At 41.5% G+C, this 27579-nt stretch overlaps 1 protein-coding gene and 1 long non-coding RNA gene across 2 annotated transcripts in view; one reads left to right on the forward strand and one right to left on the reverse strand.

Annotated features, from left to right (window-relative positions):
* LOC131267109 (tyrosine-protein kinase Dnt-like) overlaps positions 1-27579 on the reverse strand; it is a 67022-nt gene that overhangs the window by 33350 nt on the left and 6093 nt on the right. The window lies entirely within an intron of this gene.
* Positions 6595-7151, forward strand: LOC131267125 (uncharacterized). The gene is made up of 3 exons (XR_009178380.1): positions 6595-6708; positions 6832-6941; positions 7026-7151. It is a non-coding gene; the product is annotated as an uncharacterized LOC131267125 (long non-coding RNA).

Consider the following 27579-nt stretch of genomic DNA (forward strand, 5'->3'; position numbering starts at 1 on the left):
TCTCTCTCTCTCTCTCTCGCTCTCTTTCTTTCTCATTCCCGCTCGCCCAGTCTCTCTGACTTCCTCTCCCACTTGCTCCTTCTTACTCTGTAATGTCTCGATTTCACATTTTTTGGCTCTCAAGCCCAAGGTGTATAAATATAGAAGGTGCCATATTTGAGTAATGATATGTCATAAGCTCAAACCTTCTCCAATACTCCCTCAAAACTCACAACAATACGAACAGCAGTGTTACGTCAAGTCATGAAATGTCATTTTAAGCAAGCCGTAGATGTTACATATTAATCTGCACAGATGTTTGACGTCTACGGCTTTTCCTTAGCTCTTTCCAACATCCCTCGAGATATTCGGGATATCTGGAGGGATGTTTGACAGACGATGGGTACGAGAGAACAAAGGAAATCTGTAGACGTCAAAGATCTGCACAGATTAATATGTGACGTCTACGGGCTGCTTTACTCTGGACGACTTCATTTTCTAATATATACACCTTGTCTCCAGCCCCCCTCAACGGTGTCAAAACTGTTGCATCAAGATGTCAAAATTATGACGAAAAATTAAGTCACCTTGCAATGCTGTTTCTCTTCGTATCTAACAATCTTTACAGCTCATGCATTCCATTTATTGAAAACCCATGATGATATTCCATTACCTCCATTTGATATGCTGTGTACACCTTGGATTTTCACAAGATCAGTTTCAGATGCCCATTATATTTACATGAAGTAGAAAGAAAAACCGATTGCGATCGTGTTTCTGCTGATTGATGTTCGCATAAACATTTTTTCACGGAACGCATCCTATCTTTTTGAAAACAAAAAATGTACTTTTACAAAAATACCTTACAACTCTATACACACCCTGGGCCCACTAATGGATAACCAAAACACTGATTTTATCATAAAGTGCCCATGAAAGCCATGCTTCTTCAGTTTATAGTTTGCAACACTAAAAATCCTGGCATTTTCAGAACACATTGATCACGAAAATTAATTATGTTATAATAAATTTACCTTGAAACACTACATATATACCTTGGGCTTTACCTGAAATAGTTATTTGCATCAAATAACCAAGGTTGGGACAGCTGACGTATCTATTATTTTTCGATGATAAAAGGATCACCATATGATCAATGAACAAAAATAGCGCAAAAGTTTTTTTCAACACTAAACAGGTTTCAATAAAATCATTCATTACCTGTTTTGATAACAAAACATGTTGATTTAAAAATTAGATTACCTTGCAACGATGTACATACCTTGGCCCTGTAAGTGTCTTGAAAAAATATCATTTTCATTAAACTGGCTAACATTACCCTACCTTTACAAAGGAAATCAAAGCAAGCTGTCAATGCAGTTCTAACTTGTTCATTCGTGTGTGTGGAGGTTTTGTTTACAAAAGTTTTTTCTAAAATACATTAAAACTTGTGCTTTAGTGAAGATGAAACCGTTATCGTTCAAGGCACAGAGGTTTTGTGTTATGCTGTAGTGATTTTGTTCTTGAGGTTTTGCTGGAAACGATTCAGAGAAAGAGTGTTTCCATCGCATGTTTGGTTTTAGCCGTTGCGGGCGCGACGGTCGAAAAACGCATGGTCGAAAAAACGCGTCAAACGAAAAAAACGCTAAGTTACGCTCAAAACTAAATTAAGTATAAGGATTCCTACCGCTGCATGAGAAGTCGAGGATATGAAAAGTTGACGGAATACAGTTCGGCATTGGTTTCCCTTGTATAAATGAATGAAAAAATAACTTCCACTTTTTCTGACCAACATACCTTGCTCTTGCAAAACGTCTAAAACAGTGAATAGAACTTTTACAATCCCACAACAAATCGAACATGCGTTTAAAGTGTTGACAGCACTCCGAAGTTCTAAGCATCTCCTAACAATTAGCTTGTTGAATGTAACATTCTTCGCAAAATCAGTTCATTGAGCCAGTTTCTTCCAATAATACTACGGCCTATATCTCATCTTCGTACGCTCTTTCTCTGGTAAAGATCGCGTCTTGAAAGAATGTTAACTCTAGTCTAATAAATTTCTTTCGTACCACAACCAGTGTTGTGTGGTTTCCGACAGAAAGTGTTGGTTTCCGACAGAAAGGATAGAGGATCGTCTTGGATAACTTTTCATCGCTTATTCCACCCAGGAACAGGAGCATAAATTCGTATGCTTGGGACTCTTAATTAAAATTGTGAGTTGCTGTGAGGATCTTCATTTCGGAAAACCAGTAGAATAACCCCCCGCTTCGATAGATCTCAGCAGACACTTACCGAGTAGGAGACAAAGAACAACGAGCTGTGAAGCAGCATAAAATCCAAAAGAAGTAGGTGGCTGTTGGACGCCAGTAGGAAGCTTCCCGGAGACGTTGACGATACAACGACGATGAATACGAGGAGTTAACAAACGAACTAACGAGTGTCGACTGGAACGAAGAGCAGCCCCAATCGATACACCCAAATCATGTTATGTACGGGAGAAAAAATAAACTACAATCTGTGAGGAGGAAAAGAATGGATAAGTGGAAAGCCGAACGAAGCGAGCAACTGGAAGCAGCTCCACGGGAGCTGGTTTGAATAAGAAATGAGATGTGGAACGTAACGGACGACGCCCCAGACACCAGCCTGAAGGAAGTTCTCGGTGTGCTGATCGCTTTCTTGTTGTGCTGGGATTCGGGGAGTTCGATTCAGTCACCTTCTAGACATCACTGGGCAAAAACAAAAAATCTTAGGTTACCTATCGGCGTGAACAGCAACACCCGGGACCTCACAGAGATTGAAATGCCAGCTACACCCCATGAAGAACCATAAAAAAGTGTCGGATATGATTGGCTTATTGCCGGCGAAAGAGCCTCGTGAAGCTGCGGGGAGTTCTTCTGTGTCGTGTTACGTGATATCTGACCGTTCAATCGAGACATGTTCGGTTGGCTTTTCAGGGTAAGCAGCAGCATGAATACTCCATAGCACATTGGCCATACGACACTAATACAGGAGGAAACGATTAAGGTCCATGTGCAGCAAACAGCAGGAAGGCAGCGTCGTGTACACACATATTAAAGGTGATATGCTCGATCTGCACATGAGCCGGACTCCAGACCCTCGTACTACACGAGGAGTGGCCTTGGCCGTCAGTCCGCGCAAAAAAAATTGAGACGAGTGTCGTAGGTGTCGTATTTCGTTTTGTCGCCCTTTGTGGACCAATTTCAACATTGGAAAGATTTGGAAGGTTATTTGTCATCTAAAATCCTGCTTAGTTGTACTTAAGTATCATCCGAAAGATATAAAATTCAAAAGACTCAAGAACGTTAAATTTTTTATTTAATCACGAATGTGCTGCTAAAACAAATAAATAAATAAATGAATAAATTATGCGGTGAATGAGGTTCTACTACCTTTCTCTCATACTCTAGGTTGAGTAAGACACCCTTGCCGGACAGGGAATAAATTTGGAGGTCTACTCCCAAATCATTCCGATGCATAATCCGTCCGCACGTTTCATTTCGATCGACTGCTCCGTAGTGGAATTTATAAATTGCCGTAACAATTTTCAAGAAAAGCGCCTTTCTTGCTTTCAATAAATGCTAGTAAGAAGGATAAGGAAGCGTATGAAGAAGATGTGAGTTTTTTTTATTGATTTCAAACACATACCTTCGTGACCTTAATAAAAACCTGCCTTTCCACAGACGTAGGAAGGCCTTCACCGCTTTGGATAATAAGTTTATGGTTGTGTGGGTATCGACTTTTTGTAAACGGAACTCCAATGGTGGAAAGGGCAACAAAACAAGAAGTTAGCAGAGGACATAGCTGGTCCCACCGCAGACTTTCCAGGGATGAAGGACCAGGGTAGGTTTTCACCCGGAATGGAGAACGATCCTTCCCAAAGCGGAAACGAAGATTGGGGAAGCTTAAGGCTGTTAGATTTAAAATGTATATCCTTTTAAAGACAACTCTATCCGAAAGACTGTGGGAGCTTAACTTGTATTCATGGGGTTTAGGTTCTCGCGTGCCATGCTTTGAAGATTTCCCGTTTCTTTCTATGTTTTTATTTCAATGTTGAACATGCCATTGTTGTCAAGCCATTTAAACGAATAATCAGATAATTGATTGTCGTGTGCATTTGCTGTTACGATTAGTGTCGTCGATGGTTTGCGGGAAAAACATAAATAGGACCATTGTTAAGGACGCTGCTTCAATGGTTTTCCTGCAGTCTAAAAATACGAAGAAAAGGTCATCCATCAATTCTCGAGCTAAATCGATTGACGACCTTGTCTCACTTTCGTGCGTAAGACAACACGTCGAGACGACTCGACGAACACAAATTGTCTCCGGAAAGAAACAGCACAGAAGGATGAAAATGGCGATGGCAGGATCATCTGTGACATTGGAGACGCATGGCGTCCTGTGACGCATGACGAGGTGCCGACGCTTTTCGCCTTCTCCTTCGCCTTCGCTTAAAATATCTGCCCATGGAAGGAAAATCGTTTGCCCTTCGGCGCACGTGACAAGGTTTGTTTGTTTGTTTGTTTTATTTCGTTTGCTTTATTTATGCTTCGTGAAAATCCGTCCTGACTGCTATTTGCGATTGTTTGAGAGGATAACGGCAAGGACAAACGACCGACGATTAAAGTAACAGCGTTTCCCAGCACAACAGTGCTCTGCCGGAAGTCGTTTCCGTTCTCGACGAATTTTGGAGTACGGGTAGTTTGTTTTGCTTTGCGCCAGATTGTCTTCACCGTCATATTTGGAGCTGTTTCTTTAACCATTCAATCCCCAACCTAGTAATAGTAGGTTTATTCAGGGAAAGGACTTGGAAAGAAAAATGTTCTCCACAAAAATTACAGATTGTGCAAGGAAGCAAATGAGATCACCAGCTGCAGTTAGAGCATGGTCAGAAGTCGGTAAGGACTAAAAAATAAAATAAAATAAAATAACTTTAGCTCGGATCAATCTCAAGAAGACACAGAAAATAGTAGAAGAGATTCCGTGTAAGAAAGTGTACCGAACCGTGAAGAATAACATTTGCCTTGTTGCCTTTCCATTGCAACGGGAAGATGCATCGGAAGTCAGAAATCACACGAACTTGAAATTGGTCGGTTATAACGCTTCTTGCTTGCTAACTATGCTCTAAGAGGATGAATGACCGAATAGGTCAAAATCTCTAAAATAAAAAAAAAAAAAACTATGCTGTAACATGCGTTCATGGACCAGGTGTAACAGTGGTTTATCTCTCCTTCGACTTCTTCCCTAACTTCAACCGCGAGCGTGTATTTACATATGGACACAACATGCATGTAAATGAAACATGGCGACACCGGAATTAGATGCCCATGTAACGCCATGCATGAACCAACACATCAAGCTCCAGGAGTTGCTCAAGGAAGGACGCGTTGACAGGAAAATAATGAATACCAAATGATTCCGGGACACATTCCCCAAAGCGGAACCAGCGTGCCTTGTGTCACAATGACGTCGGTTGATACTGTTTGACACTTGGTGCTACTGTTAAGGGACAAGAATGCCCAACCAGCCTGGATTTGGGTTCCATTTGAAAATTGAGCATCGCGGAGAAAACTCCATACAAAAAAAACCAGCTCTCTCGGACTTAGCCGATTTTTGCGATGCCACTCTCGACGATTGCCGTCCGCAGATGCCGCGATAGTGGCGGAGACCCGTCGCTCGCGGACTTAGCCAAATTTTTCGATCCCGCTCTCGAACATAGCCCGCCGCAGATGCCGCGATAGCAAAGGAGCGTCCTTTTTGTGCGATCGAACGAGCGCGACGATGTGCGTGTGGGTGTTTTTTCCCGTTCGCACAGCGTATCTCACACGCAGAGTGATTTTGACACATCGAAGTAAACAACGCAGCACGGTAAGTTCGCTAAAGTTTTTCGCTGATAATTACATGTTATTTTTACATTTCAGCTGCTACAGGACAATATTTCTTATCTTCAATCAACCCTCAATCGATCAACCTACGATTCAGAGCAGTTTGCAACGTAATTTAGCCGCAGCGTGCAACTACATCATCGTGACGAAACCGCACCAGGCGAGATGTAAACAATCTGGTAAGCAATGAAGTGAAAGGGTGTCATCCGAATTGTTTTATGATTTCTGGTGTTGTATTTTGTTCTTGCAGTATTACGAACGCAAACTGCATCTTTACTGATGATTTGTTTTGGTTTCATCAGTTGCACTTCATTCAGTCACGACGGATTTACTTCAGTATAGCATTCGATTCAAATCGCCATCGGTTTAGGCATGCATAAATGCATAATCCCGCATCGTAAACAGTCAGGTAAGTTGAAAGGAAAGTGTTCTTTATCCGCGATGGATTTCCCCATATCACATTGTGTTCTGTTATGTCAGCAGCGCATCTGGTGTAAGGTTTATATTCTGTGCAAGCAGCGTGATTATCATTCCGGTGGTCTGGTTTCGACTCAGAACACTTGCACGTATCCTGCCCGGTATACATGGACATAGGTATCGTTGCGTTGGATAACGCACCGAAGAAACTTCTTGAAATATGCAGGTGAGTTGTGATGTGTATGTTTGCTAGATCTTATAACGTTGCTAATGTTTGATCATTATTGTGTTTTTACAGCTAATGTCGTTGCGCATCTTTATTACTAGCAACGCAAAAAAGGAATTGCGTTTAGTGGCCGGATTTTGGTTTGGTGCGTTTGGTGATCAGACGGAAAAACTATACTAGTGGGTGAGTATATTGCCCTCGCTGTTTCAAACAATTAAAAAAGCAATGTGGTGAAGTGTGAAACCAATATTGCTTATCAATAGCAGTTCAGTTTGAAATTAATGTAATATAAATCTACTTTTCCAGCTGCATTCGATGTGACATGAAGGAGCTAATGACAGTGTTTTCGAAACGAACAGCTTTTTTGCAGATGTATGCTTTCGTAGTGCTAGAGGTACGGCTTTGCCGAATATCAGGTGAGATTAATCAAGAGATAAAAAACGATTCGAAGCCGTCCTCCCATATATAAATCCTATTGCTTTACTTATTTTAAATTTCAGCTGCATCTGCATCTGTTTTGTTCGTCCAGTATTTTTCTCATAACGAAGGCGTTTGTATCAACTTGTAGTCAGCATAAACATGTACGAATGGTGTAACGTTTTTTTTAACAACAGGGGAAACAGGTACATGATTGCTTGCATCAGAAGTAACCTTTCGGATTCAAGCAGGTAAATAAAATAAGTAATAAAATTGTTTTATTCTTAATAGTTAGTTAATAAGCTTTGATTTAATGTTATCATTCTTTTGTTCTAGCAACACGTAAAGTGGCACGATGTGTGTGAGGATTCGCACCCTTCAATGCATTTAAGCTTAACAACCACACTACACGATAGGTCAAAGCCACCACGTGTTAAATTTTCTCTAGTTTTACTTCTTTGGTTGGCTTCAGTTTCATGAAAAGCATCTTCGGCGACATTACAGTACATCGGAATATTTCCGGAAATTATTTAGGTAAGTCATCTTCTAAAAGACGTATTGGAATAATACCATACATATGCCGTAGGATACGGGAAAGTGTATTTCCGATTTTATATATTCACTAAAATTATTGAAACATTTTAGATAGCCCGGAATTCATCAAACGTCCTCCACTTCAATGCATGATGCTGATGTCTACTGCCTTCAACAACACCGCCAGTATCATAACTGGTAAACGGAAAGATCATCTGGTAAGCTGATATTCTATTATTTAAAACATTTGGGGTAATAGCTTTGAAAACTTAACAGTTTTTAATATTAATTTGGTTCCGTTTAATGAAACAGTTTTATTACAAAAAATTGAGTCTATGTAATAAGAAAATATTCGATAAGAAAAATCAACATAAGATTCTTATACCTAAACGGTGAATTAACACATCGTAATTGGTGGATATCAACGATACTGAGTTGATGTAGGAAATTTCGTATATCAATTTATTTAATTGATATCTTCAACATTCTATAATAACAATGCCTTGTTCATATCGTTCAGCAATAATATCAACTCGATTACGATTCTTTAAGGCAAATTATGATTTATCCTTTTTTTATTTTACATTCCAGACTCCAATCATGATCATCACTGCATTTGATAGAGATCGTAAATCTTGTGTGTTCACCAAAAAAATGGTAAATAAAATGAAAACCAAGCTAAAATAATTTTCGTTCATCGTATTTATTCGGCGCACGGGCTGTGACGTCACAGCCAAGCGTCGGAGTGAAAGAAACAAATACACCGCGGGGAAAAGTAACTCAAGGCCCTGGGGTGCTCGCGCGCTCACCACTGAAATAGCCCGCGAAGACGCTGCTATCGCGGGGAGTTGTCGCTGCCGGCTATTATTTGCAGATAGCCGGCTAAAACCCGCTCAACTCGAGTTTATAGCATTCAAATGGGTAGTTGGGTGGCTAACAGGTAGTCAGTTGAGTGAAATGAACAGACCGAATCTTAAACCGAAGTTGAGTGAAATGAACAGACCGAATGAAACCGAAAGTAAACCATAACAGATAAACTTTTTCCCAGCAACGAGATGTAATACATTTGCTCACGGCAGAGTAAGTAGGACAATCGATTTGGGTATTTAGTTCGATTACTCCGTTCGAATTGTTTGCTGACCGATCGGCGGCGACTGTCGTTCACGGGTGTGCTTTATCGATTGTGGCTTATATTTTTTACAGGTTTGGTCTGGTTGTGTATTAAATTTTTCAATTTATTCAAACCAGGGGCAAAAGATACATCCTTAGGTCGATCTCTTTTCTTTTGGAATATTATCTGCTCCAAGAAACATGTCTCCACACAAAAAGAGCACTGACCTCCAACAAGATATATCCGAAGACATCTCTCAGCAAAATAGCACGCCTCGAAAAAAGAAAACATCCAGGAACGGAAAACAAAAGTGCATAATGATCTATTTTCAATATTAATGTTCACGATCTGTGGGTTATTGTCGTTGTTGTTTCTGGCATTGTGTGCGTGCGTGGACGAGAAGACATTGTGAAGTAAAGGAAAAATATGCGAATAGAAAGAAGCTTCAGTATAGGCCTCTGTAGAAATTCCAATTCCTGTGGTGGCATCACAATACGAGAGGGATGTTTTCACCAGCGTAACCAATCGCATACATATGTTTTTCTTAATCGAGCACCATAACCGATAAGAACAAATGCAAAACATACATCAAGCAGCGGAATCAACGGTTTGTCTATCCGTTTATAGTTGCGAGTACATGTAATTTACATATTGACCATTGGATACTGTACAACTGGCCTAAACACAGAAAATTGTCTATAGAGGATTGAATTCACAAGGCGTAAGAAAAGAAACCCTGAAAAAGATTGTCTACAACTGATAGGTGGCGGTGCGCGACACCATCGTCATACCATTTACTTCGGACAATATCAGATGTGTTGCACCGGCCAGGACGGAACATTGGCACAAGGTAAAGCACAAGACAAGAACCTCGCAGAATATACATCCACCATCTTCGCAAGGATCTGCAGTGGCGGTTTCGCGTCCGTTTTCTGCTTGGCATTTGATTGTCTTTTTTATTCTTCATGCGGTGGGAAGTAACTATCTCCTCGTTAGCCAGCGACATCGTGCTTTCGACTTCTCTTCTACTTCATTAATTTCTTGGGTTTTCTTCTCGGTCTGGTACAAAATCGTGCGAACACAGCATCATTTAATCCCTTAATGTCGGAGGAGTGCATCTTTTGCCTTCTCTTAACAATAGGAGTCCACCTCCTCCACTGATGCCGCTTAAGGATAAGGTGTTTTAGTCCTCTACACCAACGTTTCAACTCCAACATCATCTCTTCAACAACATCCACGCTTTTGGTTTAGGAACAGACTTTTTTCTTAACTTCGCAAGCAATGGTCGGGTACGGATATCGTTCCGGCCGATGGTGACCGACCAGCTTCCAGAAGACGGTACGACCTTAATCACAATGGAAAGTTTTATGGTCATTAACAATTCTTATTCTTCCCAGCGCGTACTTTGGTTTGTGCTTTGTTTCGGCCCAAGAGATGTACGTGTGGCACATTTCATGCCACTTTTTTATTGAACGGGACGAAGTTTGAGGCGAGACAAAAAAACTTATTTGCTCGCCGTTCCTGGCACCAGAAGTAACGGTTCAGGCGTTGCGTGAATCGCCTGCTGCTGATGAAGATGAGTGGCTATGGCTGTAACTTTACTATTTTATCACAACTGACCACAATTTCAGTTGCTGTTAATTCTGGTGATGAAGGCAATAGATATTGTGGACTGAGGAAGGAAAGCGAAGGAAGGAGATTTTCACTAACCATCTCTGCTAGGAAGCCTTGTCAGCACATCCTAATTGTACGCCACGACACTCTTTCGTGCCGCACGTGTTCCATCCATTGAGCGAAGATGCGACGGGAGGACATAACTTTCTTCCGGTCCTTTTTTTTTTCATCAAAATGTCACACGGATGCATTTTGTAGAACAAAATCTGCGCGTACGCATACTTTTCCCACTAACTTTCATCGCCAACCACAGAAATCTTACCTTACACCATTATTATAGATCGGTGTGCAGCAATTCGTAATACCGGAGGGTGCCAAACTCGAGATTCGATCCCACACCTGTGGAGTGGTGGTTGCTTAGCATTCCTTCGTGACTTTTAGTTGGAAGAAAAGCGTACATTTTCTGGCTTTTCTACATTTGTTCCTCAACACAATTGAATGTTTTTAAATTATTTAGTACGTGAGAACTATTAACACCAGAACTAGCAAAACCAGTCGTTTTTATTAGACCGGTACTTTTCAATCACATTTATTTCTTAAGGGTCAACAATTCCAACAAATGTTAATGCACGACTTTCAAACATCGAATGAAATGAAAATTTGTATGTATCCCAAAATAAAATTTAAAATTTAGTAATCAATATAAATCGCACTAGAGTTGCAAGCGTCAAAATCGAGGTAGTTCCAGTGTTGCAAGAACGAGCTTAGTGCTTAAGCTTTAGTCAAACTTTCACCATGTCCACCTTAAGGAATCAATTGATCTTCTTCTTCTTCTTGGCGTAACGACCTCTTGGTCATGCCTGCCCGTTAAGGGCTTACGAGGGCTTGTTTCCCTGTTGTACGTGGATAGTCAGTCCTCTCGTACAGGGGAGGGTCCGGTCTCGGTTGGGATTCGAACCCACGCCGTCGAGGTGGTGAGCCCCGGCGCTCATGGGCCGATTTTCTAACCGGCAGTACCGCTCGGCTGTCGCGGACCCAATTTGGGTGAATGATGCAAATGGTCATTGACAATTTCCTCCAACTAAAAATAAACCCTTTACTTTTGCGAGGCTCAACATTGAAGAGCTTGGAATAGTAAGATGACTTTATGCTTAAGTACAAAGGGAAGCACTATTATCATTGTCTTGGACCAATCGAGGCTAATTTGGTCAATTTCTTCATCTTCATTAGAAACTTTCCTTCCCAATAATCGGTGGTGACGTGCTGAAATGCTCTCAAGACAATTTCATGTTTACAAGATTACACAAATATCAAGCTCATACACATTCTGCATGATTACAGCTTGGGAAGGTTTTGAGCGAACGACAATAAAGACTAAACTCCCAGGATAAAACCTTGAAACGAAGTGGGAAAATGGGAGAAGGCAATTGAAACAGTCGTTATTTCCATTAATCAACTCTATTTACTTTTATCGCGCGCTCCCCGAAAACGGGAAATCACTTTGCCAAAAGCTAAGAAAGAAACGAACCATAAAAACAAACTCTGGCTCAATTGCCTTCATTGAAATGTATGACAAATGCAATCTTGAGCCGAGCATACATCTTGTGCTCAAAAATGTTGTTTCGTTCAGAAATATGCTACTTTATTGCCATTCCCAGCAATGATGAGGCTGATGATGATGGAGATCATAATGGGAAGGCTTTTGGCAGGGGTGGTTACATGCATGCGTTTTGTTTCGAACTGAACACAATGGAAGAGGAGAATGATTGCATTCCACCAAATGGGTTCGAAGCGACTTCAAGCGTTTGGCGGATTTCAAAGTGTACTAGCGAATGGTACGTCAAAGAACGATTAAGAGAGAAAAATGGTTAAAAAAAGGCGTTACCTAAAACGAGTCAAGATAGAAGGTCAAGTAGATGCCATTTATTCCGGCACCAAAATAAAGGCACTACACTTTTCGGTTCCCATCGATTTCTTCGCTTTCGAACAAGACGCAGTCTTCCTCAGAACGGAACACAGATGGACTTTTCCTCTATTTAAAGAGTGGTTGATAAAACGGAAAATTCATACACACTTTTCCCAGTGTGACATTCATGTGCTGCGACCCGGCCTAAAACGAAATAAAACCCGCTCCGTATGAGGAAAGATCTGCTGAGAGACAAGGATTTAGAAGGTTCAACTCCGACAGTGGAATGCCTGTACCTTGCGAAGTGTAGCATAAATAGTGGTTGTGTAGGCGTAGGTGGGGAAATTGCTTTATCATAAACGCACATCACACTCGACGTGCAAGACCCTGCTTGATCGGTGGGTAGGAAGAAGTGAAACTTTTTCCAGCCATTGAAAGCGAAAATGTTGCAAGAGCAACACCAACGACCAGTTGAGTATGTCAAACAGCATTTTAGACCGAGTACAATTATTTGAGAACATTAAAAAAAACGAATATGCACCAAAGTGGAAAACTTTGTCGTACGTCGGGACTGAACATTTGCTGGAAAGAAAAATAGCATTCTTTCAGAAGTGAGAAATTCTATTGAGGTGGAATGTTTAGAAGCCCTTTCAAATTGCCCATGAAAGGACGCTACGATGAAAGACATTGAGGAGAAAATTGTTTGGCTCGTGTTCTCGTTCATTTTTAATATTTTTCAAACCGATAATGAAAGTTTAGTCTGGACCGGAAAAGTGAAAACTACGCACCATAAGTTTATTATTTTTTCATGAACAGTTTCATTTAATGAAATAAACCCGAATTTTCCTAATCACCTCCCGAGGCCGCCAATAAAATACAAAACAGACATTTTTATTACGAGGGCTGACAATAAAGTAAGGTTTCCAATTTTTTTTTTTTCATAGAAAATGACATTTATTTACAAAAAGCGATACACCGTTGGAAAGGCCAAGGTCTTGGCTACTTTTCTACATAATCGCCATTTTTTTCCAACACCTTGCGCATCCGCACGATGAACTTGTCTATGCCGGCAGAATACCACTCTCCGTTGACCTCTTTCTGATCCTCCGCGTCACTTCGGCACCCATCGGGCAGAAACTTTGTGATACTGCAAGTTGTTCACAAGGATATGACGGATTGTTTCGCTGCTACACACTCCTCCAAGCTTCTCTTCCAAGTCCCTTATTGTCGCACGGCGGTTTTTGAGCATTTTTGCCTCCACTGCTTGAACAATCGCATCCGAGACCGACGGTCCGCCACTTCTCTCCTCGTCGTGAACATTAGTGCCCCCGGAATTGAACTCGCGGCTCCACTTACGCACGTTTTTTATGTCCATACACTTTTCCCCGTAAACTTCAACTAGTTGACGATGGATTTCAATAGGTGTCACCTTTTCCGCACTCAAAAAACGTATTACAGAACGCAATTCGCACTTGGACGCTGACGCGAGGGGTACCTCCATCGTTGACGGCTGCTCAGCCAAGACTGAGCGGTCGGGGAAGCCTCACCCAGCAGCAAAGTGGTAGTGGGGGAACCAAGGAACACGGCGGTGTTGCCAGATTTCGCCTAGCGCGTGATCCGGCGAAGTTGCAGCGTTGGAGACCTTACTTTATTGTCAGCCCTCGTAGCACCAATCTTTTAGGGTGCTACCGGGATATGTTGGCGATAATTCCCTTCCCCGGACGAGTGTGTCAAAAGAAAATGTTTTTATTGCTCGGTGAAGGTGTGCAATGAAAAGCACCAAGTTCTCTATTTTCCCTATCACCAGCATCATTTTACCTCTGGTCTCGACTATTTTTCCTAGTGATTATTATCCTTATACTTAATTTAGTTTTGAGCGTAACTTAGCGTTTTTTTCGTTTGACGCGTTTTTTCGACCATGCGTTTTTCGACCGTCGCGCCCGTAACGGCTAAAACCAAACATGCGATGGAAACACTCTTTCTCTGAATCGTTTCCAGCTAAACATCAAGAACAAAATCACTACAGCATAACACAAAACCTCTGTGCCTTGAACGATAACGGTTTCATCTTCACTTAAGCACAAGTTTTAATGTATTTTAGAAAAACTTTTGTAAACAAAACCTCCACACGCACGAATGAACAAGTTAGAACTGCATTGACAGCTTGCTTTGATTTCCTTTGTAAAGGTAGGGTAATGTTAGCCAGCTTCATGAAAATGATATTTTTTCAAGACACTGACAGGGCCAAGGTATGTACATCGTTGCAAGGTAATCTAATTTTTAAATCAACATGTTTTGTTATCAAAACAGGTAATGAATGATTTTATTGAAACCTTTTTAGTGTTGAAAAAAACTTTTGCTCTATTTTTGTTCATTGATCATATGGTGATCCTTTTATCATCGAAAAATAATAGATACGTCAGCTGTCCCAACCTTGGTTATTTGATGCAAATAACTATTTCAGGTAAAGCCCAAGGTATATATGTAGTGGTTCAAGGTAAATTTATTATAACATAAATAATTTTCGTGATCAATGTGTTCTGAAAATGCCAGGATTTTTAGTGTTGCAAACTATAAACTGAAGAAGCATGGTTTTCATGGGCACTTTATGATAAAATCAGTGTTTTGGTTATCCCTTAGTGGGCCCAGGGTGTGTATAGAGTTGTAAGGTATTTTTGTAAAAGTACATTTTTTGTTTTCAAAAAGATAGGATAGGAAAAATGTTTATGCTAACAACAATCAGCAGAAACACGATCGCAATCGGTTTTTCTTTCTACTTGATGTAAATATAATGGGCATCTGAAACTGATCTTGTGAAAACCCAAGGTGTACACAGCATATCAAATAGAGCTAATGGAATATCATCATGGGTTTTCAATAAATGGAATGCATGAGCTGTAAAGATTGTTAGATACGAAGAGAAACAGCATTGCAAGGTGACTTAATTTTTCGTCATAATTTTGACATCTTGATGCAACAGTTTTGACACCGTTGAGGGGGGCTGGAGACAAGGTGTATATATTAGAAAATGTAGTCGTCCAGAGTAAAATCAAGGTGTATAAATATAGAAGGTGACTTTATGTCGCTTTGGAAGGGGTGCCATATTTGAGAAGAGTTGTGTCAAAAGCCCAATCCTTTTCCGATGCCCCCCTCAAAACCCTCGTGAATACCTCAGAAGTGTTATGTCAAGTCATGAAATGTCATTTTACACTGGACGACTTCACCTTCTATTTTATACACCTTGGAGTAAAATGACATTTCATGACTGGACGTAACACTGCTGTTGGTATTGTTGTGAGTTTTGAGGGAGTATTGGAGAAGGTTTGAGCTTATGACATATCATTACTCAAATATGGCACACCTGCTAAAGCGAATTAAAGTCACCTTCAATATTTATACACCTTGGGCTTGAGAGCCAAACAAATGTGAAATAGAGACATTACAGAGTAAGAAGGAGCAAGTGGGAGAGGAAGTCAGAGAGACTGGGCGAGCGGGAATGAGAAAGAAAGAGAGCGAGAGAGAGAGAGAGAGGGAGAGAGAGAGGGAGAGACAGAGAGAGAGAGAGTGAAAGAGAGAGAGAGAGAGAGAGAGAAAGAGAGAGAGAGAGAGAGAGAGAGAGAGAAAGAAAGAGAGAAAGAAAGAGAGAGAAAGAAAGAGAAAGAGAGAGAAAAGGGCTGGGAAGCGTGTGAGATAGTGAGAGAGAGTGAGAGGGGGGAGGCGTGCGAGAGAAAGTAAGAGATGTTAAGCGACGGCTAGACACAGCGGTATTCGCACGAATATTCCCGCCGTCCAGCGGTAATCCCGCTGGACGACGGGAAACTCCATATGAAAAAAACGGATTTCGTTCCCGCTATGTTTAAAAAACGCGAAACTACGACCCGGCGGGAACGGACGCATTTGCTTAATTGAAACGTTTCATGAAAAGTTTCATTCGCGTGCTACAACAACGTCGGTATGGGCAACGTATATGGATGCGGCCGATGTTGTTGGAGAGAAACCAAAATGCGAGTAGTCTTCGACGCAAAATTTTGGAGGAGGAACTCAACAACACCATTCATAAACTTTATATTTGATAATGACTCACAATTCCACTTTTACCTGCCGCCAATTTAGATCACGTAAACAAACTAAAACGTAAACAAAGCTTCACTTTGACAGATCGGACGAATAAGCTCGTTCCCGCTGGATATTTTGTCGAATCTGGGCTACTTTTTCCCGTTCCCGCCACCGGGAATTCCAGGCAAGTTTAAACAGCGGTTTAGAGGAGGCAGCCTAAGAGGGGGAGAGGGAACAACCGTGCGCATTAGAAATTTGGTAGCAACGTGGTCAGTTAATTGGAACGCGCATCTACATGCATCCGCAAAACGAACAAGGGAGATACATCCTTCCGAGAAACAAAGATAGCAAGCGTCGCAGTGTTCCGGCCTTCGAGCTGATACTGCGCCATTGACGAATTATCACATATCCAGAAGGATCCTGCAAGATAGTATGGAGAGATACGGATGTACACCGGAAGTATCATCAATGTGTGCTCTTTACTTCTCTTAATTTTTGTCTCCCTTTTCGGAGAGGGTTTTATTCAATGACCGATACAATGTGGCAATCGCATCGCAATCATGTGGATTATCATGCGTAGCAGGAGTTAAAAACCCGGCACTTTCAAAAGTAGAGTTGCAATGTGTTGTAACTTGGCTTGGCAATGAAGAAACCTCCTGCTGAATTAACCGAAAGGTTTGGTAAACGTGATTTCATGAGCCATCGGTGATATTTGTATTTAAATTATAACCGCCATTTGACAAAAAAGACCTTCTACAGAAAGAACTAGAAAATGTAACGGGGACGACATGAAACCTTCCATGGGACGGAAGGGGATCCAGGAGTTACCGACGGGCCAGGTACCTGGCCTCCAAAAAACTAGTCGAAGCTTAAACGTGAAGAAAATTGTAACAACGGGCTGCTGCTTCTCGAAAGTAGGCTAGATTTCGAAGTGTACTTCATTCTAAGCCCTTCGTAACACGACATTTCCATTTCGGTGATAAAAAGACCACCGACCTCAAACCACACTTATCTTTCTCTTTTTACCGAAAGCATCCAACGGGCAGAAAAGCATCTCTTGCCATGTTCCGTTCGGTCGAGAAACACTTGCCCGTCGAGCGTATCTCTGGTTATTTCTTGAGCCCCAAACTTTGGTGGTTGTTGTCTCCATCAAAAGTGGCCTATCGTTTTATTGTTCTGGATTAATGGAATTTCAGCATAGCCTACCCCAAAAAGAAGCGGGAAAAGCTAACTGTCCATGGTTGAGTGGGAGCGGAATTTCCAAGTTTGTTTCCCGAAACCGTCTAAATTCTCTTTGAAGCAAAGTTTCGTACATTTTCCATCGTATCCGAAAAAAAACACAGGAAGAGTTCCTACTCGGAAGAGGTCTCGGGGATGTCTAGCAAAGTGTTTCATTCAATATTGAAGATCAACCTAAAAAGGATAAGCACTCGTGGGAAACGCGCCTGGAATAATTGTAGGGTTTCCAGACTTTCGCGATTTATGAAGTGCGAACGACGAGGGTATTCCCGATAAGGAACAAACAATTTTGTTACAATAGCACTTATTGAAAACATTAAAAACGGAAGAATGAAAAATAGATAAATCGATTCATTATGCTGTTTTATCCCAACAAACCCAGATAGGAGTCAGCAGATAAGGAGAAAAAGAGGAGATCATTGCTCTTAATGGTTCGGGAGTCGATAGATTTATCACTCCACGAAGACGATGCATTTTCCTCGGTCCCACGTGGTATTGATGTACTCAGAACCGGGGGGTGTGTTCTTTTCTCTAGGACTTGGAGTGTTCCAAACTGCACCGAAACTGCATCAAACCGTTATAACGGGATCTTGTTATTTTACGCTCCCCCATACCATTGTGCTGTATTCCACTTCCCCCTTCCTAACAGGGTTGACTTCAATCAAAAAGTAATCTGACTGACACCAACCCACTCTTCGACGGCCAGGAATCCGAGATTGCTGTTCACTGGGAAAGGAATTGAAAATAGGTTTGAATGGGGTAGACTTTGACAATACGGCATCTGGCATCTTTTGGACAAACTGGAGGTCCAGAGGAAAATAATTATAGAGGTGTGTTTCCCTTGGAGACCAAAAAAGCGAGCAGTTAGTGGGCATAAGTCTAGTATTTGTGAAATATTCCCTTAACAACTCTTTTGGTAGCTGATCGAAAAGGATCATTAAAATGTTAAGCGACGGCTAGACACCGCGGTAATCGCACGAATATTCCCGCCGTCCAGCGGTAATCCCGCTGGACGACGGGAAACTCCATATGAAAAAAACCGATTTCGTTCCCGCTATGTTTAAAAAACGCGAAACTACGACCCGGCGGGAACGGACGCATTTGCTTAATTGAAACGTTTCATGAAAAGTTTCATTCGCTTGCTACAACAACGTCGGTATGGGCAACGTATATGGATGCGGCCGATGTTGTTGGAGAGAAACCAAAAGGCGAGTAGTCTTCTACGCAAAATTTTGGAGGAGGAACTCAATAACACCATTCGTAAACTTTATATTTGATAATGAATCACAATTCCACTTTTACCTGCCGCCAATTTAGATCACGTAAACAAACTAAAACGTAAACAAAGCTTCACTTTGACAGAACGGACGAATAAACTCGTTCCCGCTGGATATTCTGTCGAATCTGGGCTACTTTTTCCCGTTCCCGCCACCGGGAATTCCAGCTACGTTTAAACAGCGGTTTACACGAGTTCTACACTCCAGCGCGAAGTCCCGCTTCAAAAGTAGCCCAGTTTCAGCAGAACTCAGAAGTTAGACTCAGTGTGCAGTTCTGCCGTAACTGGTTATGTTCAAGACACATTTTCAAAAATATTTTATCCTCGTCAGCACCGTATCTGACAATCTTGGTCGTCCTCGTTGAAGCAGACTTCATAAACGAGTGCCTTAAAATAAAAAAAAGGAAAGGTAGGAGCAACACTTTCAAGGAAAAATGTGAAAATATAAATGGATACGGCTGTCGACGACAGTCCGGCGCGTGCACTTTGACACCGAAGTGACCCTGGCGTTAGGAACGAGAGGAGAAGGTCGAAAAACAAAAAAAAAACTAGGAAAACTAAGATGCAAAATCGTAAACCTTTTATTTTCGTTGCTTATAGTTATAGTCGTTCGATTCGAAAAGCGCAACACGGTGGTAAGCTTTCAGAAAATTAACGAAAATTGAGAATATTTTACAGTCCAACAGTAAATAAAAAAAAATTAAATTTGACGCCTGCCATTTACTTAAATTGGAAAAATGCAGCCCCCACCAGACAGCGATCACATAAACATAAAAATTAATGCATTCACGTGCATGAGCTAATCAAATTTTAAATTATAAAGTAAAGTTTAACGCACAGCTAGTTGTTCAGTACATGTCTTTAACACATATTTGCTATCGACAGCCATATCAAATAGAGAAAACTTTGCCACAATACGCTTCTTGAAAAGTATGCAAAAAGGTTAGCCTTCTTTCGTTGAATCTATAAAAAAATGTCAGTTAAAGAGATATCGTTTTCGTACATTTTTCTTTCAACATAACAACTCAAAGGCGGGGTTGACGACGTAGTGGATGATGATAGCGGTACAGATTGAGGGTTTTAATTTTCCCGAACCAAACAAGCGGCACACGATGGAAATGGCATCAAATTGGCATTCTGCCGAAAAGAGATGAGAAAAAACAAACAAACAAACACAATGAGGTTTGATAGGGTTGTTTTTTACACAGGTAGTGCGGCCAAAGTGTTCTTCTCTTATCCGTCGTCGTTGGCCATGATCAATTTCCCGGATTGTTTGCTCGAAAGATCCGGTACGCGCACGCACGTGTGTGTGTCTGTGTGTGTGTGTGTGGGTGTTTTGTAAAACACACAACATGATCACCAGCTAATTACATACACAGTGCAAGGAAGGCAAAACGGATATCCTTCGGTACCGCCGGTCCAAGGGAACACCGAAGGCACGAGAAGGTGACGAGGAGAAAGAAAAACATCATCACCCGAAGGAAGAATTGGCTACGTTGGGCAACGTGGACGGGTGAAAAACCAACAACAGAAGGGGTTGAATGGGAAAAATACGAAACGAAACGAGGTACAAGCAAGACGTAGTTATCTTTCGAAAAAGTCGTCTCGCCCAGTATAGGAAAAGCAAACGGAATGAAAATCAATTGCAAGTGGCACGTCGATTTTTACGACCGAGGGCGAGATTTGTCCATAAGGCAGAACCCTTCAAGATACAAAGCGGTGGACGGAAGCGAAGATGCAATTGACCTTCCCGTTCGCGGTCTGTAAAGCCGTTCTAAAGCAATTATCAAAAAGCATCCTTTACAGCACACGAATACGAAAGGGGCCAAAGTCACAAACCCCATTCTATGGTTTCACCTCAAGCCCAACTCAATAATCTCTCTGTGGAGCTGAAACAGCTGCCCACAAGCCGTTGGTCACTCGAACGTTTTAAGTAGAAGCTTTGCTCCTTTTGAGCTCCATGGAATTCCACCACGAAAATAGCTTCACACAGCCTAATCCTCACAAAAACACATCACCCCGCAGGGATCGTTTGTCATTTAGTCTAACACCTGCTCATCAGGTCCAGCACATCCAAAACGAGCCAGATTCCATGGGAAGATGTTTAGTGAGGACGAGGAAGCACAACCACTTTATAATCTCCCAACCGGCTTCGTTGTCCTCGGAACGCGAAAGCGAATGAACACAGGGTGTGGTATTGCACACCTGAACGGTAATCTATACCGTGGTGCCAAGGGCAACACTCTGCATTGTCGAGTGTCGAGTGCATGTCTACAACAGCGACCCTATTTTTTTGTTCTTCTGATTCGCAAACAAACACAGACCAACGACTGGTGTTGATGGTGTGAACCTAGAATAACCAGCTTAAAAATCCCAGACCAGCTTAAAAATATGACGACACTACTCTAGCAATTTCTCGCAGGCTGGACCTTCGCACCAACATTATGCTACGGACGGTACTAGCGTAGAATATATAGGCAGTTGTATGGGTATCGTATTTCACCCATGTCTGGCTGGGATGTTTGTCTGGACGTCGAAACAAACGCTCGAACGTAGGTTTGTGCGAGAACTTCGTGGAATCAAAAATGTATCGAGCACAACTGCATTTCATGACTCAGCCCTTACGCAAATTCGAAGATTTCTTCTGTTCCTCGTTACTCGATTCACTGGAGCGATATCAACAATTCCTTTGCGACAATCCTCACATGGTCTGACTGGCTCCCTGCTGACGGATCCAATTCGCAGAGTTCAATAATTTTTCCTACTGTTTTCCCGCACACGCTCAAGTGATTTTTACTACGCTTTCCCTGTTTCCGGAAAGTGAAGCCGCAGTTGTTCAACCGCTTAATGCCAATCCACGGCGTTCCGGGCTTATCCTTCCTTTTCCCACTTATGAATGGTTGCAATCGATAAAAACTGAATCGTGAACCGAGAGGAAATATCTATTTTAAACAGTTTTCTTGCATTCACCTTCCCGGATGTCGCAAAAATGGAATCGGACAGAGATAAAAGACAGGAGATCAGTAATGAAAGAGTGTGTCAGCAACACCCGCATATTTCGCTCCCAGATTATGACTGTGCGTTGGCGATCCCGTTCTGGCCCACTTGAACAGATAGCGTGCTGGTCTCCTTCAGCAGCTCTCCCGGGAGAGCGCTGTGTGACATTGGCTGGTATCGCGAACGGTTTCGATTTCGATCGACTGCATGAACCTGTCGAAAAGTGTTCATTTTTGGTTCATTTGCTTCATCGGAATGACAAAGACCTATCGCGAACGAAACGTAGAAGCAAACGATCTATAAATTTTCAAGCAGTCAACAGTTGACTCGATTTCGATCGAGAATTCCTATCGCATACGCCTTTTCTCGATCGAAATGATTTAGACAGGTCGAGAGCTATCGAGAGCGGTCGCATAAGCATTTGCAAACATGTTTCTTTTAAATAAACAGATTCAACGAAGGCGTATTAAAGTGATTTTTGATGTTTTTATAAATTGGGTTCGATTATTCGGATTCATAAAAATTCTTGGTACCCTATGTGATCCGAAATACTGAGAAAATTGAGCTGGGTGCGACGATGGCTAATACCCCATGACCGGTGCAGCTGCGTGGTGCACAACAAATTCGTAAAAAAATTATTGATACCCTATACTTTTCAAAATCTATGCCCGATCCCAGCTGCGTGGTGCACAACAAATCGCTTACGCTCGCTTGCTGCTCGACTTTACGAACGCCCATAGTTCATCGATCGAAACAGAAACCCCGTTGCCGATAGCTATTTCGAGTAGATTTAGATTTCGTTCGACTAATTCTTTTGATCGAAATCGTCTCGATCGATTCGTTCGCGATACCAGCCATTGAGAGATCGCATGTTGTGTTCACTCGCAGCAGTGCTGAAGAACGAGAGCACTTCCTCAGTGCTCATAGCAAACGTTAAAACAGAATGCAGCCCTACTCTTACTCCTATCAAGGATTATCAAATTGGTACTCGGACATCGCGATTCTGTTCACTGCAAAGCTAAACGAGTTGCGCCAGATCCTGCAGTAACAGGCAGTGGATTTCTACTCCTTCCTTAAGTACACTCCGACTCAACTAACTTAATGACAATTTTCATATAAAAGAATTAATCCTGTTTTCTCTGTTCATGTAATACGTAAAAGTATAAAATAAATTAAATGAAAAAATAAATTTTCAAAACAACAGTTTTTCCTTAAACGTACTAAAAAATAAAAAATAATGTAAGTTAAATGACATATGTATTTATGTATCAGTTTTTTTGTTTTTGTCATTATTCGCATAGCATCGTAGATGGCGATCGAACTGAGAGCAATCTCGATGCAATGCGAATAATGATCAAAACGAAAAACTGATACATAAATACATATGTCATTTAACTTACATTATTTTTTATTTTTTAGTACGTCTAAGGAAAAACTGTTGTTTTGAAAATTTATTTTTTCATTTAATTTATTCTATTTGGTGGAATAGTTGGGAAAAAAATTGACGTTTTTGTCTTTCTGCCATGTTACCATATCGAGTAGGTCAATATACATAAATTGCATCAGTACAACCGACGCATAGTAGACCGGACAGCAATCTTTGCCTTCGACAGGATGCAGCCATGCAAAAACCACCCACACATCATCATCCTACCATCTCTCTCCTGCCATGGCTAATTAACTTCAACGATGCTCGACTGAGTTCCGTCGATGATAATCCGGTAGTGGCGCACCCGATCGGGCGATAATTTTATTTTTCTAGCCAGCAGCAGCACTGACTGGTTCGATTTTTGCCCGAGAGGATAAATTGATTTTGGCTCACTGGAAGTCGGAAAGATCAGCTGGCTCTGATAATGCTAATGAGTTGTTTATGCCTCGGAAGGCGATATTGGAGGACTAAAAATGAAATAACAACCTATTAGAATTTTATTCATAACGATAATTCGATCGATAGCGATTGTTAACTTAAATCTGACTGTAAACCAGAAGAATGAAAACAAAAAAGCATTGTACACTCTATACCTACAAGTTGTAGTACACACAAACTGCATAACAAGCTTGGGTCATGTTTGAATTTCTTCATGAAAATGGTAAATTTAACTTTCAAACATCCCGCAAACATACCTATCGATATCGAGAGAAATAACAAATACCTGAAATAAAAAGCTAAAAAGGTCAATTGATGAATCTGCATTTCATCTACGAAAAGGGTGTTGTATGGTTTATTTGCTAAATTGATCAACAAAATGTCATTTGAAAATCATAACTATTTCTGTAAATAGAAATCTTACGTAACGAATGATATTCCATGTCCCGAAAACGTTCTAAAACACGCTTCCCTGATTTATGTCCCTCGAAAGAAGGGACTAACAACGGGAAATCAAAGCTGATGCAGCTCCATAAACCTCGTTGAGTAATGATTGTTTTCCAGCGTGGGTAAAATTAGTCTGATCAAAATATTCAACCCATTTTTCCATTGGACATTTAAAAAAAGTCGGGAGTGAAATTTTTCCTATGTAGGTAACCAAGTGTATCAAATTTCCAACCCTTTCCCCAGGGAGGAAAAGCGACGAAAGAATGTTTTATCTTCTTCTAATGAACGCTTCTTAAGCGTTGCCTCAAGTGTTTGGAAAAAGTTGTTCATATGATTTACCGATTAGCTGGTGTTGTTTGGAAGGAATAAAGTGAGAAAAACACATGATTGCCTGCTCGGATGACGCAAATCTCGTCTGTCCTCCAGTGGAAATTATTGCTAATCGCTTTGGGACAACATCGTCATCGTGCAGGAATACAACAATTTTCCCACCGAGGATTCACACACGGACACAACAGAGAATGGATGGGATACCGCAGAAAAAAAGTGATATGTGTAATATTACCCAACGGTTTTTTTTTGTCATATCCTTTTGTCGAATAAATCTTTCATAACCTCGAGCAGTATAAATTGTTGTCCACTTTCCCAGGGTAATTTTCCTATTTTTCCAACACCATAATTTTCCTATTTTTTGTCACTGTTACCGCTCAACATGATTTCACTTAATAGCCGTTATTTTTCCTTCTTTTGATCTGCTCGCCGTCGAAAAACAACGCAAAGCTAGACTTTTGGAATAAGTTTTTCTACTTGCTTCTTGAAGATGGAGCTCTAACAATCCTCGACGTAGAATGACATTGAACGATAGAACAGTAGGGAGTTGGTGAAAATGCGTTTCATAGATTTTTAGATTATTCAGCAAGCTCGTTCAACAATTGATTTCTGTCAATACTAAACACCAAGAGTGTCGCTCAAGCACTCATACACCTCCTCCTCGTGAACCACGCTTGCATTTCGCCATAAACGAAAGAAATTTAAGGTAATAAACCTAAAAGTATTGCACGATACCGTCTTGACGGTGTTCTGAAGTTTGGGTAACGCCTGAACGATGGTTTTAGCACCTCTTTTCATCCATAAATAGGTACCAAACAGCATCCTAATGTGGATTATTTAGAAGTTATTTTTTTAGGTTCTCTAAATAGAGACGCCGGAAGTCAAACAACGCAGAAACGCATCAAATGTTGATGTTGTGCGCTAAGTATTTGCATCCTGTTGGCGCATTTTCATCTGAGGGAGTCTTTGACTGAGAAGAAAATAAAAGGAAACAATTACTATCTCAATAGCTTGTTTCTCTTGCTTCCCAACTATAGCTTCCCATCACAAGAACTCCCACAAAGTATTTCCAATCAGTTGTGCTGCCGTTTGGCGAAGACGAGAATTCCTGTTTCTGGGATCCAACAGTGCAAAGTGTGAGGTCTCACATATAAAGGCGCCGAATATCCTTCTTGCCAGCGGAAATGGGAGGAAAATAGCGAATAATTGAATCAGAAATATGCTTCCTTTTTCACTATGGTGTATTTTCCCTCGCCAGGTTCGCGCGTTGGGTGGCAACCGAAGGCAACTTGCCGGAAACACTCTTCTTTGCCCTGGTCTAGCTGATGACGGCAAGCTCGTGCGTGTTTGCTGGAAAAATCCCCGTCAATGTAGTTCTCCCGAGAAGGCAAAGATGTACGCTATGGTGATCGATGCGTAGTTGGAGAAAGCAGCGTGGTAAAATGATTTTCACCCTCGGGGAGTTGGGGTTCAACTGGCAACCTTCTTCTTCTTCTTCGTCCTCATGACGTTTGATATCATATCCATGGTATTTGCCATTTCCGTCCACGCCATTGGGAAGGAGGAGGAATGTGTTTGACGTATTCTGCCGCTGGAGGCCAAACACGTCAACGCCGGATGCTGCCACCACAAGGCTTTCGTCATCTCTCCTTTTCCCCATTGAAGCTGCTTCGACACGCAATGTATTCTTCTTCGCGAAGATTGACGGCGCAAAATGCAGCCAGAATTTCCTCCAACCAAAAGACGCTACTGGCATAATACTGTGCACGGTTTGCGACAAGATAGATGCTGGTGCCTTCGATAGTTCGGGTTGTAGAAAAATGAAATGGCCGCAGATTGAAGCTTTGAGAAACGGAATTTGCTTTGTTGACGATGCGCACGCAAAATACCGCAATATGATATTGGCTTTTACTTTCGTGATCTTTGATCGCGGTCCTATTGTGAAATGAAATTGCTTCTGCATCCTTCTACTACTAACTAGACCTTATTTATCCAAAATACGTTTCAACGAAAAATTGAAACCAACCTTTAATTCAAAAATTTGATCCACCGGAAGCGAAGCAAAATTACTCTTATGGGACGTCATGCCATACACGTTTACTTATTGAATTCAGTCAATTCACTTTGTTTCTCGTGAAACTCGATCCACGATTTGTCTTTCATTTTCATTTTTTTCCAACACGAGGTGTTGGAAGAGTAAAAAAAATCTTCCTCCTTCTGTTACACCAAGCAAGAAGGGGTGTTTCCACGAGCTTATCCCTCGGAGATCTATTTCTTGTCCTTTTCCTACAGGTTCCTATGTTCAAAGATGGAACGCAGCTTTTATTTTTTTTCCTGCGCTGTGCCTGTGCACTCATCCTCGTGACTCGTTGATTCTCGTACGCAAATGCAAAACAGTTAAAAGCATTACAATTTTAATTTATGGGATCGGGATTACATTTTCTTGTTCTTCCGAGCCCGGAACGCTGACGGGGTGTGCACAACATTACATGTAGTCTCTCACTTCCCGGTGCTGTACTCTTCTCCAACAGATTTCCCTTAACCAGTCTTCCTCCCCTCGCAGACCTTGTCGATCCCAAGTAATGACAGAACAATCATCATCGCGGATTGTGCTGCAAAAACTGTTTCAAGACAGACACTTCTTCTCCCGCTTGGACTCTGGGAATAGCATGGAAGAAATACTAGGGCATTGAATGAAGATGACCCTTTTCTTAATGAAGCCGCCAAAAAAGAGACCATATGCCTCTGAAACTGATCTGAGTAATAAAATCGTGAAGATCAACATGCTTTATGCGCAACTACCAAAAACGAAATTCCGTGAGCCATCCACGTTCAGTGGAAATAAAAACTGGATTGACCCACACAGAGAAGGTCACCAAAGTTTACGCCCGGCCCTGGTCCCGATTATCTTCATGGTGCAGTGGAGTGGCGTGGTGGCCCCAGGGATAATGATTTATGGCCCAGGCGGGGTTTCGGTGGATCGCGGTTAAAGCGAAAGGTTGGAGAACACCGATTTTTTTAGCTTCAGGGATGTTTCTTACTTCAGAACCGAAAATTCCGTTTGAGAAAAATTCCGAACTCCGATGGTGGTAACGTATTGTTCGGCGAATAATAAAAAAGAACGCATGAAAACAAAATACAACAGCAGAATAGTCAAACCAACCACGGGAATGATAAAGGTCCGGGGGATACAGAATTTGAACCCATAAATTCAACGCACAAACCAACAGCCAGCCACTAAACCTTACTGCAATAGGGAT

This window comes from Anopheles coustani, chromosome 2 (assembly GCF_943734705.1).
Source record: "Anopheles coustani chromosome 2, idAnoCousDA_361_x.2, whole genome shotgun sequence".
NCBI lineage: Eukaryota > Metazoa > Arthropoda > Insecta > Diptera > Culicidae > Anopheles > Anopheles coustani.